Source organism: Pinus tabuliformis, chromosome 2_2 (assembly GCF_031772625.1).
Source record: "Pinus tabuliformis cultivar Carrire ecotype Pingquan chromosome 2_2, CPIR1, whole genome shotgun sequence".
Lineage (NCBI taxonomy): Eukaryota > Viridiplantae > Streptophyta > Pinopsida > Pinales > Pinaceae > Pinus > Pinus tabuliformis.
This window is the reverse complement of record NC_142300.1, coordinates 356,144,135-356,159,502: the sequence shown is the minus strand read 5'-3', so window position 1 is coordinate 356,159,502 and position 15,368 is coordinate 356,144,135. Positions and strand designations below refer to the sequence as shown.

General features: G+C 39.4%; 1 protein-coding gene across 7 annotated transcripts in view; it reads right to left on the bottom strand.

Moving 5' to 3' along the window:
• Positions 1–15,368, bottom strand: part of LOC149192717 (uncharacterized) — a 473,076-nt gene that overhangs the window by 88,903 nt on the left and 368,805 nt on the right. The window lies entirely within an intron of this gene.

Genomic DNA, 15,368 nt, shown 5'->3' with positions numbered 1-15,368 from the left:
AAAATTTTGCAGCATCCATCACTTCAGTTGCTTGAGGACAAGCAACATTTTTCCAGGGGAGACTGTAATATTCCTAATTAGCCATGGCTAATTGGAATATTCGATTTTGCTCAATTTTGCCTTCTATAGTTATTTGTAAATAAAAAGGTAAGGAAAAGGGGACATAGCTCACTTTTAGAATAAAAGTCACTCCTAGTAGCACAACGTTGTGACTTAAAGGGAAGCCAAGGGGGCCAAAGGACCATGCAAAGATGGGGCCCATGCAGACACTTGAAGGGACTGCACAGATGGGAAAAGGAACACGTGGCAAGAGGAGATTACATTGGAGGAGGTGAGCCTTGGGATTAAGAAAGGCCAATGCTATAAAGGAGAGAGGATCCTCCTCATTTTGGCATTCGATTATGAGCATTTGAGCTAGTCACTTCGACTTGGAGCACGCTAGCTGTTTAGCCTGTCTGCAGCACTGTTTAGTGCACTGAGTGTCTCCGTTCGGAGATCTCACCCTTAGCCCCGGGGGACTTCAAGTGCCTACTCGGGCAAGGTATTTTCAGCAGTCTTTTTGCAGTAGTTTCGTTCTTTGGCATTTAGGTGGAGCTAAGCATTGGAGGACTGCGCAGTCTTGAGAGAGAGGGATGCAGTTCTTCTGGAGGCAGTTCCGGATTGGGGGTTTGTGGAGGAGTTGAGCTGGGATATTGAGCAAGGGATCAGCTCTTGCATATTGGAGGAGTTTGGCAGAGTTTCAGGCAGTATTTTGGAGGATTCTACTCAGTGGCAGCGCAGGGCCTTGAGGGATTGCGTGATTCCCCAAGGGGGCGATTTTCGGGGGTCAGCCATTTCAGAAAAGCTTTCTGGGTTTTTCTGGGTTTTCTGAGTAGAGGCGGATTCTAGAGTTTCATCATTTTGAGGAGGGGAATAGCCCCAAATCCTCATTTGATTTCGAGTAGTAGCAGCAACACGACAGTTCTCCAGCAGCATCCACACAGTTCATAGAGAGGCCATTCCTTTGCTATTCTGAGTGTATTTCTTCACTTGCCTGGTGCAAGTCGAGGTGCCATCCTTTTGATCACCTCCTGTACTCATTCCATTACTCAGTATAATAAAATGGCTTAGCATTTCTCTCTACATTTCTCGAGTATCTGCTTATATCTCATGTTTACATTATTACATGTTGCACCACTGTATTTTTATCATTTTGAGTTTCACGGTTATTATATTATTTGTGTGTGTTTGGTTGTAGTTTACTGGGGTTTGGGGAATATCTCTAAAACGGGATATTATATGATGGAACTACCTTCCTAGGGCAGGCACTCAAGGTCCCCCGAAGGCAAGGTTGAATCTCCCACTTGAGAGATTCGTGGCTAAACAACCATTTGACTCAACTAAACAACAGAGCGAACAATGAAGTAATTTTGATTTGCAAGGGGAATGAATGAATCCAAATGAGAGCTCTATCCTCCTTTTATCTTCGTGGGCCTTTCTTGCCTCATGTGGGCCCCTCCATCCAGCACTTTGAATTCCCTCCAAGCCATTCGAATGGCCTAGTTCGAATTCCCACGTGGGTGGCCCCCACCTTCCACTAGCAACCAAATTAAGTCGAATTTCCTCCTAAGTGCCTAAGTTGAAAATGCTGGGTTCTTTCCCTTAGATAAAATTGTGCAAAAATGTGTAGAAACACCTTGTTACAAATGTGTTTGAAAAGGGACATGACACCTTGGAAGCTCAGAACGGTTGGAAAGTCCATCAAATGGATGTAAAAATTGCTTTCTTGAATGGAGATCTGAAAGAGAATGTTTTTATGTCCCAACTAGAAGGATTTGTTGTGAAGTGCCAAGAACACAAGGTATGCAAGCTTGTGAAATCCTTGTATGGCGTCAAGCAAGCACCGCGAGCTTGGCATGAAAAGTTAACTGAGCATCTTCTGAAACTCAACTTCAAACATTATGATCTTAATGATGCAACTTTGTTTGTCAAGAAAGTTGGAAAAACAGTTGTATATCTCGTGGTGTATGTAGATGATCTTTTGATGATAGGGAACAATGAGAGCTACATTGCATCCATAAAGAAGGAATTGAGGAAAGGTTTTGAAATGATTGGCTTGGGCTATGTTCACTACTATCTTGGTATTGAAGTAACTCATGGCTGAGTGCAATCCTTTGACTACTCCAATGTAACAAAACTTGAAGCCAACATCCATTGAAGGAAAAGAATTTGAGGATGCAACAAAGTATAGACAACTTGTAGGAAGTCTCAACTACCTGACTACTACTAGACTGGACATTTCATTTTTTGTTGGAATCCTCTCCAGGTTTATGCAAAAGCCTTGTGAGGGACATTGGTCTGCTGCAAAAGGAGTTCTAAAGTACTTGAAGGGAACTCAAGACTTTGGACTCAAGTATACACAGGTGGGTGACTTCAGCTTGATTGGATACTCTAATTCAGACTTCGATGGAGACAAAGAAACTGGGGTATCTACTTCAGGTTATGCTATGAGTCTTGCATTAGGAGATGTATCCTGGAGATCATGCAAACAATCAGTTCCAACAGATTGCACAACAAAGGAAAAATATGTGGTAGCAGTCGAGGCAACAAAAGAAATTGTGTGGCTCGGGAAAACTCTGGAAGATTTGTAAGTGAAACGAGTGCATTCAACTCCACTCATGATTGATAGCACCTCTGCAATAAAGTTGGCCAAGAACCCAAAGTTCCATGATCGAACGAAGCACGTCAATACAAAATACCATCTGATTCGACATCATGTTGAGTCCAAGACAATCCATCTACGCCATTTTTCCACTAATGAGAAGATTGCAGACATCTTCACCAAGGTGCTTGGAAGAGAAAAGTTCGAAAGGTTCAGAGCGATGCGTCGACTCACCAACATCCCTTCCGATTAAGGGGGTGAATGCTGACACCTAATCATTGGGATTCGATGAATATATGTAAATAATGGAGAATAGGAATATGAAGAGACACTGGGAGCTGAAGCCCAAGAGTCTCTCCCTCCTTGTATATATCCATGAGCAATCTTAATGAAGAAACACAATTTCATTTGAGGAGTTATCTCCTGCCCTGACAAAATCATTAATAAATATTATATAGTAGAGGTAGCCACCAAGGGAGTGCATTGGCATGGGTCCACATAGGTTAGAATGGATGAGTTGTAGAATATCATTGGTACTACTTTTGTTGAAGGGGAATGGTCCTCTTAACTTCGGTCCACTAGCACATTCCAGACATACTCCATCATGATTAGATTGAACATCAGGCGTTCCAGAGACCATTCTTCTAACTTTGGGCAGGGAAACAACATTGTTCCATACCTTGAGTTCCTTGATTTCTTTTGCAGATGATAGCCTTCTTCACGATCATCAAGAGCATCACTTCTACTTCTATCATCACCTCTTCTTCTATCATTGAACCTGCTATTATTGAAGCCATGATTGTTGTTGGACCTTGGAGCATCTCTCTTTTCTGGGCAATCTCGGGCATAGTGACCATGCTTGTGGTAGTTGTAACATTCAGCTTTTGATAATTCCCTTTTGAATCTTCTGTTGGAATCCCTCGAATCTGGAGCAAACTTTCTAGAATTGGAAGGTGAAGTTTCAACAACATCCTGGAAAGCCAACTCTAGAGGCTCAAGAGATTTGAATATACTCCCGAAATCATAAGGAATGTAGGTAGGAACCTTATCGCTTTCCTCATTATAAGCATCAAAGGTTGGGGTTCTCCTTAAAAGGAGAATCGATTATTTCCAACTGTCTTTCTTCATGTAAGGGAAAATAATGATTCTCCTTCCTCGGGGTATCAATGGATATGTCATTGCAAGTAATTCCTGGGAGAAAGGGAAAACTACTGTCAACCTCATCCTTTTTGTAGGTATCATAAATGGGAGCACAATCAAATTGAGGCCCAACAATTTCCCATTTCTCCTTTTCAATGTGGGAATAATCTCCAATGTCATCTTTCACGGAGCTCATGGGATCACCTTCCTCAAGGTTCTCAAAAGGAGAGTCATCAAGAGTGATATCCTTAAGAAAGGTAAGGTCAGCTTGAACTTTACTTTCCATGGCCTCATCATCCCCAGTACATGTGTTCTCAAAATCATCATGTGGACCCAACAAGGACTCATCTTCTTGCTCATTAGACAGATCCTCAAGGGTATCTTCATCTTGGTTGGTTGACAAGCGGGACGTCTCTTCTTCCCTCTTCTCTTGAAGAACCACTACTAAGGTATTTGTTACATGATTTTGGTAATATGCTTCTAGGAGGAGAGAATTAGTGGGGTTTTCTTTATATTCACGTTTCATCTTATGAAGCTTCACCTCTTCTTCATGCAAACGAAAGAATACTTCATTAGAATTACATTCCTTTACTAACCCCTTGCATAACCTACTATATTCATCCATTCTTTCTTGCGTGATTTGGAGGAGGCTTAGAGGATCCAACTCTTCATCATCGAAGGAGATGTTCCTCTTCTCATCACCATTGTCTTTCAATTCTATAACTGACATTTGCTCATCATCCTCACTCACACTTGAGCTTTCAATGTCATCCAATTGATTAACCATTGTGAGACTTTGCAATTGACTATAACATTTATCATTGATTAGGTCCGTCAAAATATTCAAAGCGTAGGTTAAGCGAGCAAGGTCAAAGAGGTGACTAGGATCCCCCTCATAGAAATCCCTCATTATGTCGAGTTGCACTTGTGATCTATAAAACCTGAGCATGAGTTCCATATCCATACCTCCCAATACATTTTGATAAGATTCTACATATTTATTCCCATTCTTTTGCATTTCTTGAACATCTTGGTCAGTGAGTTTTGCAAATATAGAACTAAGATTATTCTCTGTTTTACTATAGTCCATTTTCTATGATCTTGCATATTGGATTGAAATGGAGTCACCAGGGTGAATTAAAGTGCCTTGATAGATGCTTGCTTCACCCTACAAGCATTAACTTTAAAGAATCGCCAATAATGATATGTCAATATGTCGTATAGGGAACAAAACACACATTTCGTGTCCCTGGCAACGACGCCAAAATGTTACCGCTCAAACTAGCAGGGATCCTAAAAGGGGATCCTTGAAGGGAGACTACTAGGCAAAGGGCAATAATGGAGTGATAGCCCACTGTCACCTCGGTTAAGGCTCCCTACTCTTTATGGACTTTAATTGATGGGAGGAGACCCGTTATCATAAGGATCACGAAATGGATGGACCTATGATAGCGCGAGGGGTGATCCTGGAAGCCTATTTGCAAGAGAGGCTCAAATATGTGGCTTGCTTGTCTTGGAAGACAAGATGGAAGGCTCTCAAGGAAGGGCTTGGGGAGAATTTCAAGGGTTAGGCTTTGAGTATGTGCCTTATAAAAGAGGTCCCTAAGCCCTAGAATTCTTGTGGAAACTTAGGTTCCAAGTGATCTTTGAAGAATTAATCTTGATAGTGGATGGGACCACATGAGACCAAGTGGACCCAAGGTTTGGTCAAGGCGATAGGATTTAGCAACGAATGATATGCTTGACTTAATTAGGGAGGGGAAAGGGATCAAGGAATGAATTTTCAATGAGAGGCAATGCAAGCATCCTAGTGAGGTTTCTAGCCTACGGGAAACCAAGGGCAAGAATTGGTCTTCAAGCTAGGGCTTGTGATATCTCAAGATCCCATCGTTGGAATCTCATGAAATTTAGAGGGCTTCTTAAGAACACACCAGCATAGTTGTGGACCAAAAATTGAAGTATGTGGATGGCTAGATTGTGAGATAATTGATGCCCTAGGTGACCTATAGGACTAGACTTAGAGAAGAAGAAAGGGGAGAAGGAAAATAGGTTTAAGGTGATCATCTTTGGGTGGACCAGTGCCTAATCCTTTGGGGAGATAGGAGTTAGGTAGAATTATGACTATCGACCTTTGAATTTTAATAAGTGATACTAGTAATGATGAGTTTTGAGTCTATAACAGGCCTAGGATGTTGGGATTCAATCAGCAAACGAGTACACCTTGGACTGTTTTTTTAATCTGGTTAGTTATCCCTTCTTTTTCAGAAGCGGATAATTTTTTAGGTTTTTTCACTCACGTTTTACCCCAAAGTCGGGGTGACGGTTTGAAGGTTGAGCCCCTAACACATCTTTAGTGTCTAGAGTCGATGTATATTACCATAATAGATCACACAAAAAATTTCGTGGAATTTGGTTAGGTCTAGGTAGTCATTTTTAATTTTTTAGATTTCCCGCAAGTTAAAAATTGCAAATAAAATTGTATTTAAATTGTAATAAGTGTAGTCTAGAGAAGTTGTATGAGGTATGAGTAATCAAAATTACACCTCTCACCCTCAACTTTCTACTATGACACACTTTGAGGGGTTAATAATGTCTTTTGGACCCTCAAAACGCACTTTTCTTAAGTTTAGTGGGAAATCTAGCAATTAATTAAGCCATAAATTAAATAAATGGAAAAAAAAATAAATATCCACACATGCTAAATGTTGTGGAAATGAGGCGGAAAATTATGGGGGAGTTAAAGTGAAGGTACAAGGTGATGTCGACTCTTAAAATCAAGGAAAGGACATGTGCTCAAATAAAATCGAATTTCTGGCATTAAATGAAAAAACTACATGGAAATTCGAATTTGTGAAGTTAATGCACATTTGGGAGGATTTGGGAGAATATTTGGTGGAAATTTTTGTGGGAAATTGTCTCCACATGGGTTACCACCCATATACACTTGTCATTCCACCATAAAATTCGAATTTTGCACATAAGGGAAGAAGAAAATGATGTGCACTTGCCAAAATTCGATTTTTACACTTGGCATTGGAGCTCCATTCGACAAATTTGAATTTCTCTTTGGGATTGTCACCCAATGTCATTTGTCATTGTCATTCTTCATTGGGATTTGCTCCCAACTCTCTATATAATAGAGATATAATAGAGCCATGGGCTCTCACATTGTATAATATTGTTACTAGCTATTGTGCTTGCGGAAGCGCTGCTGCCTTGTACACTTTCAGAAATATCAATAAAGACTCTAGAGTTTCATTCATGAGGTGCTCCTCCTTTTTGAGTGTGATGAATTGTTGAGCATTGGTATAATTCCTTTTACTCATGCTTTGATCTAATTTGCTTCCATATGCTCTTGTAGATTTGTTAATGTAAAGCTATCTTGCATTGACATTTGATTTAGAAGTATGCTCTAGGTATATAATTCTCTAGTTGGTTTTAAATAAATCTCTAGAGTTTTCTATCATTGTCTATTGCTAAATCTATATGGAACTAATTCTTAATTGAAGTTTTGTAGAGGGAACATCTTGTTGGGATTACAGAATCAAGCGTGAGGGGAAGTCTTTGGAGAGACCAACCCACTCTTGATACATTTTTAAAGGAGCTCTCATTTGTTCTTTGAACCTTCATAGTCTTATCTTACAAGGTGGTTTTGTAGGGATTTCGGTACATAGCTTGTACACAAGCCGAGAACTTTTAAATTTAAATCTCTTTTAAAAAGGAACATTGTACTTCATTTCATTCATTTGTTATCTAAGAGCTTGAAGATGGCTAAGCAAAGACGAGAGTTTACTCTCACTCTTTAGCTTAGCCTTTTGTAAATTATAATTGTACATATATATTTTATCTTGCTGATTTTTCCATTAATACTTAACTTATTTTGTAGCCATTGTTTGGATTGTTTGCTAACTCTTGTGTGGTAGATTTTGAAGATCAACTTCCCGCAACATCTAATAAGTGTTTGCAGGACCTTTGGCAAGTGTTGGGCGTTCGATTTCCAAGGATGTCGTGAGCCTTTTTGAGGCTTATTTTGGCCAAGTCGAGTTCACTAGAGGGCTGCCCATTTTCCTCTTTAAGCCTGGGCATTTGGAGGAAACCCACACCTTGTTCCCCTTGCATAAGTTTTGTGAGATCTTGTCACTACTTTTTCAAGAAAGGAGGTCTAGTGTCCAAGTTTCAAGCAACTATTGTGAGGACTCTCTTTGAAGTATAGTTGAGAACTTTGAAGGGCCCTCTTCTCATTGTAATATTAATAAAAGATCTAACTTGCTTGTGGGAGCTTGGGATTTCTCCCATGGTATTCTATCTCCCCATTTAGGGGAAGGCTTCTCTTGGGTGGATTGACATTTGCATGGTTTAAGCTTTCATACTTCATTCACTTACATGCATGCTTTAATTGGGAATATTCACAACCTCACTGTCACATTTCATTAAGTTAAAGTTTGTTACAATTTCATTTGAGCTTTGCATTTTCTTTCTCATTGTTGTTTGGAGCTACAAGCTTACACTTTACTTTGGGCAATTCATCCTTTACATGCAAGAATTTTATATTCTTAACAAACTTTGATTCGTTTCCATTTACCTTGGTAAATTGTTTCATGAGCACTTGAATACAGCCTTCAATTTTATGCTACATTGTTATCTTGAATATTGGAGCAATTTATTGCCATTGTCTATTTGAAACAAATTTTACTTTCAAGCAAATTACTTGTATCATTTTAATTCATTGATGAAACACATGCAACACTTGTAAGCTAATTTTATTCCTCCAATTGAAGTTCTAATTGCAACTTATGTTGAATACAATTTCATTTTCAAGCATTGTAAATCAATCTCTTTGAAGCATTTGCATGTACCATTATTTTAATTTGGGGAATTAACACAATTTGCATCTCATCTAGGCATTTCAGTGTAGGAAGGCCCCAAGCCTCATTAAAATTTTACGTCCAACATAAGTTGGTTGAAGTAGACATCTTAGAGATCCTTTACTCCTCTATTGACTCCTCACTGTGAGATCCATATCATTGGGCAAGGGTGAGGTCTGAGGATTGAAGAGGTAAATTGTAATCTTGTTGTAAAGCTAATTAATAAAATTAACCAAGAACACTTTCCATTACATTTACTTTACTTGTCTCTTGATGGTTTGAGTTTTCATATGCAAAGTCTATTCCAAAAGCAAGTATTGTAATCATTTCAAACAAGTGTTTTCTTTACAAGTTTCAAGTCCAATTGCATATTGATGTCTGGGTTTAGCACTTCCTTTCTTTTATATTTCCAAGTTAATTACTAATTTTTTGGTTTGGCAAGATATGTTTCAGATGTTTTGATTTATAAAGTTGATTATCTCAAAGACATTTTGTATCTTACATATCTTGTGCTAATAATTCTTATTTACATTTCAGGGTTACTTTGTTTTCTTTTTTAAGAGCATTGCATTTTACTTTGAGCAAATATACCTTTAAATTGTTGAGCAAATTCGTTATAAGGCACTGGTTTTATGGTTTTTAATCATATTAATGATTGGCATTGTTATTTCAAGTTGCTCATTTCATATTTGCTCATAAATCCTTAAAAGTAATCCATTTTCACTATAACACTCTCCTAGAAACTCACATCTTTTAACTTAACTTTTCATTAGGGATCACCCCCCTTAGCTAACCTAGGAGAAAGCTCAAACAGAGAGAGACGAGATTAGTGTGACAGCCCCTTCTTTGAGTTCCCTGCCACCAACCACACCTTGTGGGGTTGAAGGCTTTTCTCATTGACTTGTAGGTAGGTGTAGGTGGCACGGTCAACAGGTCCTCCAAATGGGTGTGAGGGCATGCAAGTAACCTCATGGGTCTCCAAGTAGGTTGAAGATACCTGTAGACCATCTGTAAGGGTTTAGATGATGATGTAAGTGCCACATCAACATACAAGTCCTGGGTCATCTTCCAAGTGCATGGTACAACTGTGGGGCCAGCTGGGCATGGTGAACCAGGTGCATCTTTCTCGTCCAATAGATGAATCTTGAGCAATCTCTGAACATCTCTAGGGATCCATGGAGTGTTGTCTACTAATGTGGAGGCCCATGGCTCTCAACACACACCCTACATGTGCCAATGTAGCCCTCGGAGGGTTAGGACCCTATATAGGGAGACGAAACCCAAAATGGAGACCATCTGCAATCTTGAATAAGATGCAATACGTCCCCTAGTCCAGTACAACAAGTCATCAAAGGAAATCGGGTAAAGGATCTTACAAACCATGGACAACAGGTGGGCAATTCACAATGGCATGCCCTTCCATAGTTGGTTTTGGCATGTGCATTACTCTAAGCTACAGATGGGGTTAACCAAGTATCCTATTAGGTGGTTTCTACTTTTAAAGGGGATAGTATGTCCAAGGTACATCCTTTAAAGGGTGTTGGCATGTGATAAAGAGATGAATGGAGTAGGGACTGCAACGGGATGCCTTGGGCCACATGCTGGGGTACAAGGGTAGCTAGTAAAAGGGAAGCCCACACTTGGGTATATAATGTCTAGGAGGGAGCAATCATGGTACATGAGGTGCCCCAACCTTGATTTTTCCACCCTTCTTTATATGCCTTTTTCCTTTTATGATTTTTCTTTAATTAATTGCTCGGGGTTCAAGGGATAAGAGCATGATGTGTAAGAGATAGCAGTGGATACCCCATTTAAGGTAGGGTGGTTCATTGCCTGCCAAGGGTTGGGACAATCATGGGTTCCTGAATGGTAAAGGAGATTCATCTAGGGCCTATAGGAACCAGGGTGATGGCCATGGTGATGGGGTAGAGCTCATGTATTGGCTTTTGCTCACGTGCTAATGGTACATCTTCCTGTTGAATGTGGCCAATTATGATTTACTTTTCTTTTCAGTTGTATCAACCTACGGGGCATCATTCCAGGCCCGACCTAAGGTGTGGGCAAGGGGAGGGGGAAGGCTAACCCTATGTGGACCTAATGGAGGAATGTGGACCCAGATGGGAGAAATGACGAATGGGGTTATAATGAGTGGAAGGGGAGTGATATATGTAGATGAGGGTGTGGGACCACGCAACCAAAATCAGGATTTCCCATGAAGTACCATCCTTAAAGTCCAAAGGTCAGTAAAAGAGATCCCACGAGACTAGGGTCCAAGGTTAACATCCAGAAAATAGGTTTAGGGGACAAGAGCACAAACCTAGCCCAATCTTTCGCCAAATCCCCCCATTAATCCATGCCCAGAAGTATCCATGATAAGCAAACTATAACAATCAATTACCAAGTGACAAGGCATACCTTTAGGTTTGGGAGGCCCACCTTCAAACATACAATCATGACAGATGGGTGAGGGACCACATGGCTGGATCACGTAGTGCAGAAATGGCACAATGAGCTAGTTGGTGGCCGCAAGGGGCTATTGGTCGTCGGCTAAGGACCATCTTGGAGAAAATTTTTCTCCTAGGGATATCACCCACAAAATGGTGGATAACACAACCTATTGCTTCAAACTCCAATCTGCTTCACCTTCTTCCAACTTTGGTGTTTGATGAACACCTTCTTCCCTACAAAGTGTACATCATATCCCTTATCCTATAACTGGGACGCTGAAATGAGGTTCATACCCAAGCTAGGCACATGCAACACATCTGTAACACTGGTGCTTGCACTTGACTCCCTTTGAATTTCGATGGCACCTGCTCCAACTGGAGTACATTTAGTCTTGTTTTCCATCTGAATTTGGAAGTCCATCTGCTCCTCCTTGTAACTGGAGAAGTATTCTCTAACCCCTGTCATATGAGTTGACTCACCACTGTCTATATACCAGACAGCCTGTGAAGTTGAGCTAGAGAGACGAGTTATCTGAGTGAATTCATCCTCCAATTTGGAAGACAAATCCATAGCCTCCTAAATGTTGAATCTCTCTATGGTCATACTAAAGAAATCAGAAAATCTACTGAATACATCCTATATATAATTCTCAGTGTGCTTTTCTCTTCCACCCAGCATTGATCTACTATTTCAAAACTAGCTACAAATCAACTGCGCCCATATCAAACTAATTGATCTGCTCACTAGAACCCTCTATCCAGCAACTCCACACCTACAAATTTATGCTTCTAAGTCTGGTAGAATTTTTTTGCCGGCTACAGTTGAAAAATCAAACCCTTTGCCTTTGCAATTTTCACCTATTGGTGCTTTGCGCAGATCTGAGAAATTCTACTCAAAACTCCCTCTGAAACTGCATAAATTTCTCTCTCTCGTTGTTGAGTCTCTGATCTAATCTTCAATGCTTAGATACCATGTGAAAATTCCTTGAAACTGCAGCAACTGGAAATTTATTCTTCTAACTGATTAATTATGTAGTTTATTTGCTACGACAAACAATGAATAAAACAAACTGCAATTCTTCACAATAAAATTACATCACGGAAAATAAACTAGAAACTAAGAAAATAGATGCACACAGACAATAAAAATGACACCAATATTTTTGGACAAAAGTCGGAAAAACCTAGCTGGAAAAAATCATGCAATAGATGTGGGTTTATTTTATTATGTCTTCAGCAAGGAATGAGTGTACAATATCTGGATGTCGAAACACTGGAAATCCTCCGGTTATAATATCTCTACTGCCTTCCCAGCAATATCAATGCTAAAAATGGCTTGCTCTACGCAAAAAATAATATGGGATAAATAACTGTTGATGAAACTGAGTTGCTGCCTCCTGCAAAATTACTCTAGCTACCTCTGGAAATTATTCCCATCAATCTGGAGCCCAATCTCCCTCTGAAATAGCCAAATCGAACTGCTCTTCTTGCCCCCCTGCGTAGGCTTCTCTAGCCTCCGTGCATCTGCTGGAATAGCTGACAAGTTGTAGAGAATTTCCTCCGAAAATTCTCTCCCAAGATCCTTCTGCTGACCCTCAAGCTAACTCTACCTCTTGAGCTCTGCTGCTAAGCTGAATCTTGCTCCTGCAAATAAACCTCTCTGGAGTTTTTGCATCTTCCTCTTGTGCTAAAGTGTGTTCTCTTCATCCCCATCAACCTGCTCTTCTAATCTCTCATTGGCTCACCAACAACCATGATTAAATCCTCATCAACGGCTAAGATCATCTCAAACTCAATCTGTGTGAGTTTTTAGAGCTTTCTCACCTTTCCTTAATTAATTCATATTAATTAGCCAGTTTTCCTAAGTTAGACTTAGGAAAAATTTAAATGATGGCTAATTAAGTTAATTAAGGCATTTCGCAAGCTTATCTCGTGAAGTCTTTTCTCAGTTTTGAAGATCTCGTGTTCCTTAGTCTCTTAGATACAAATCGAGACTAGAACAACTGCCTAATGCTACAAAAAATAACAATTATGAGGTTGGCTTGTAACCTCAATTTGTTCTTGCCCATCATTTGACAACTAAGAGGGGCTTTTAGGCTAAAATTAGACTTGATAGAACATGTATAAATAGAAGAGACCTCATTTGAGTTTTTCCTCATCATCAAACTTGGAATTGGACATCTTGAGAAGGACACCACTTGTTTCTTTTGGCCATTGGAGATCTTTTGGATGCATTTCGATATTTGGAAGCTATCTTTTATTGTCTTTGGAGCTACTTCATTGGATAATGGATGGATATATTAGATGTTGTTGTGTAAGTGCTTATTGTTGAATATTTTCTATCTTGAAATTGTCTAATGTATGGAATTGCTAATTCTAGGTTACGCTATTTTGTGCCCTAATTGTTGAAAATTAATTTTAAAAGGCTATCTAGTTGAGTATTGCATATGTTATTCATTGTACAACATGTAACGAATGTTCCTAGTGGAGGAAATATTTCATCTCTTCATCAAAATCCATTTTCTTTTGAAATAGATAAATGCTAAAAGTTGATACCTAGGGCATCAACTTTTAGCCTCTTTAGAAAGGATCTATCTTATCTATCACATCCTTGACTCCATACACCTAAAGGGCAAGGCACTAATCCAAGTCATTGGTGATCAATCCTAAATTTTCTCCATAATTTTCTGTCCTAAAATCAAACCGTTTAAGGCTAGGGTGAAATTATAGGGCTTGCATCGAAATTTTAGGGAGAAGGATTTTTGGTGATTTGGAACCTAAACATCAAGCTTAGGGTCTAGGGTACCTATTCTCTAAGTTTCTTGGGAATCCACCCAAATTTCACCCATAAAATCCCTTTCCCTAGGTGTTGCTCCAAGAGGGAAACCCTAGTTCTTTTCCCCTCTACTTGAGGACTTCCTTGAAGGTTGTATGAGCTTAGTACTTGTTGAAGTATATCATAAGAAGCCTTTTCTCTCGGGCCTTGACCTTGTGAATACCTATCACCATCGAAAATCTCAAAACCCTAGGTCTTGAGCCTCCTTTCCTAGGGCTTTTCTTTGAGAGTGTTTTGCTTCTTTGAAACCTTGAACCATTATTGACTCTCTCTCTCTTGAATGAGTTCTAGTTAGATCACTTTATGCCTTCTACCTAGCATATTTATTTTAAGTGATCTCCTTCATACCGGGACACCTCTCATCGGTGAAAATTCATAAAGAGCAGGGGGTTTGGGTTGAGGTGACATTGGTCCTCTACCCCATTGTTAGCACTTATTCTAGCTCTTGTCTTGTAGAGTTTCCCTCTCCAAGACCTGCTACATTTTGTGGTAATAGGCTTCACTTCTTTTCATTTCATGACATATAAACTTCGGACCTGTTCCTTCACTCTCCTAAATATAGCACTGAATTCTTGAGTTGAGAGGTTAGAATGATCCTTCTCACGCCTATTTATAGTGCCTTTGGACGCTAGGTTAGGGCCGACTTGTCCACCGGCTGGGCCAACTGGTGCAACTGGAAAAATCTATGGTGAATATTCGAAGATTCATTTCTCCTCAACTGCAAGGAGTCAGAAGGCATGCCATATACCATTGGAAAGGTCATGCAATAAGCTTTTGAACCATATATCCTATTGTCCCACTTGAGCTAGTTAATTGGAGTAAAAATGCCTTCAAACATAGGGTATCCAAATGGGGCATGCTTGTATTTTGGTTGGGTCATCTTGATCAATATTTCATATCTCCCCATTCCTATGGAATTACAGGGAATTAGGGGGAGTACCATATACCGTTAGAAAAACCTTGGAATATGCTATATGAATGTGTAATTTCCTCTTTTATTTAGACAGCCTTTGACATCAATAACAACCATTTTCAACAATATAGTGGAGGTACAAGGCGATTTTGAAGAGTAAGCCTTAACAAAACAAGGTTGTTATAGTTGTTATAGTATAGAAAGATAAGTTGTGTGAGAACTAGGTTTATTTAGTCTTATGTCTTTATATTTTAAGATGTCTGTTATCAATGTGTATATGTTTATATATTATATTATTATTTATATTTAATGTACTTTATGTGCATTACAACTAACAAGGTAGACGGTGGTCATGGTTTTAGTGAATAAGAGCAGAAAGATAATAACAAATTATAATATGCATTAAAATTCATGGAAATTAGAGAATTCAGAATATGCACTAAAATAGAGTGTTTCTCAGAGAGACAAGCTAGAAACCTCAACTGTTAAATGCAAAATAATGGAGTTATTCAACCAGTGCATCTAG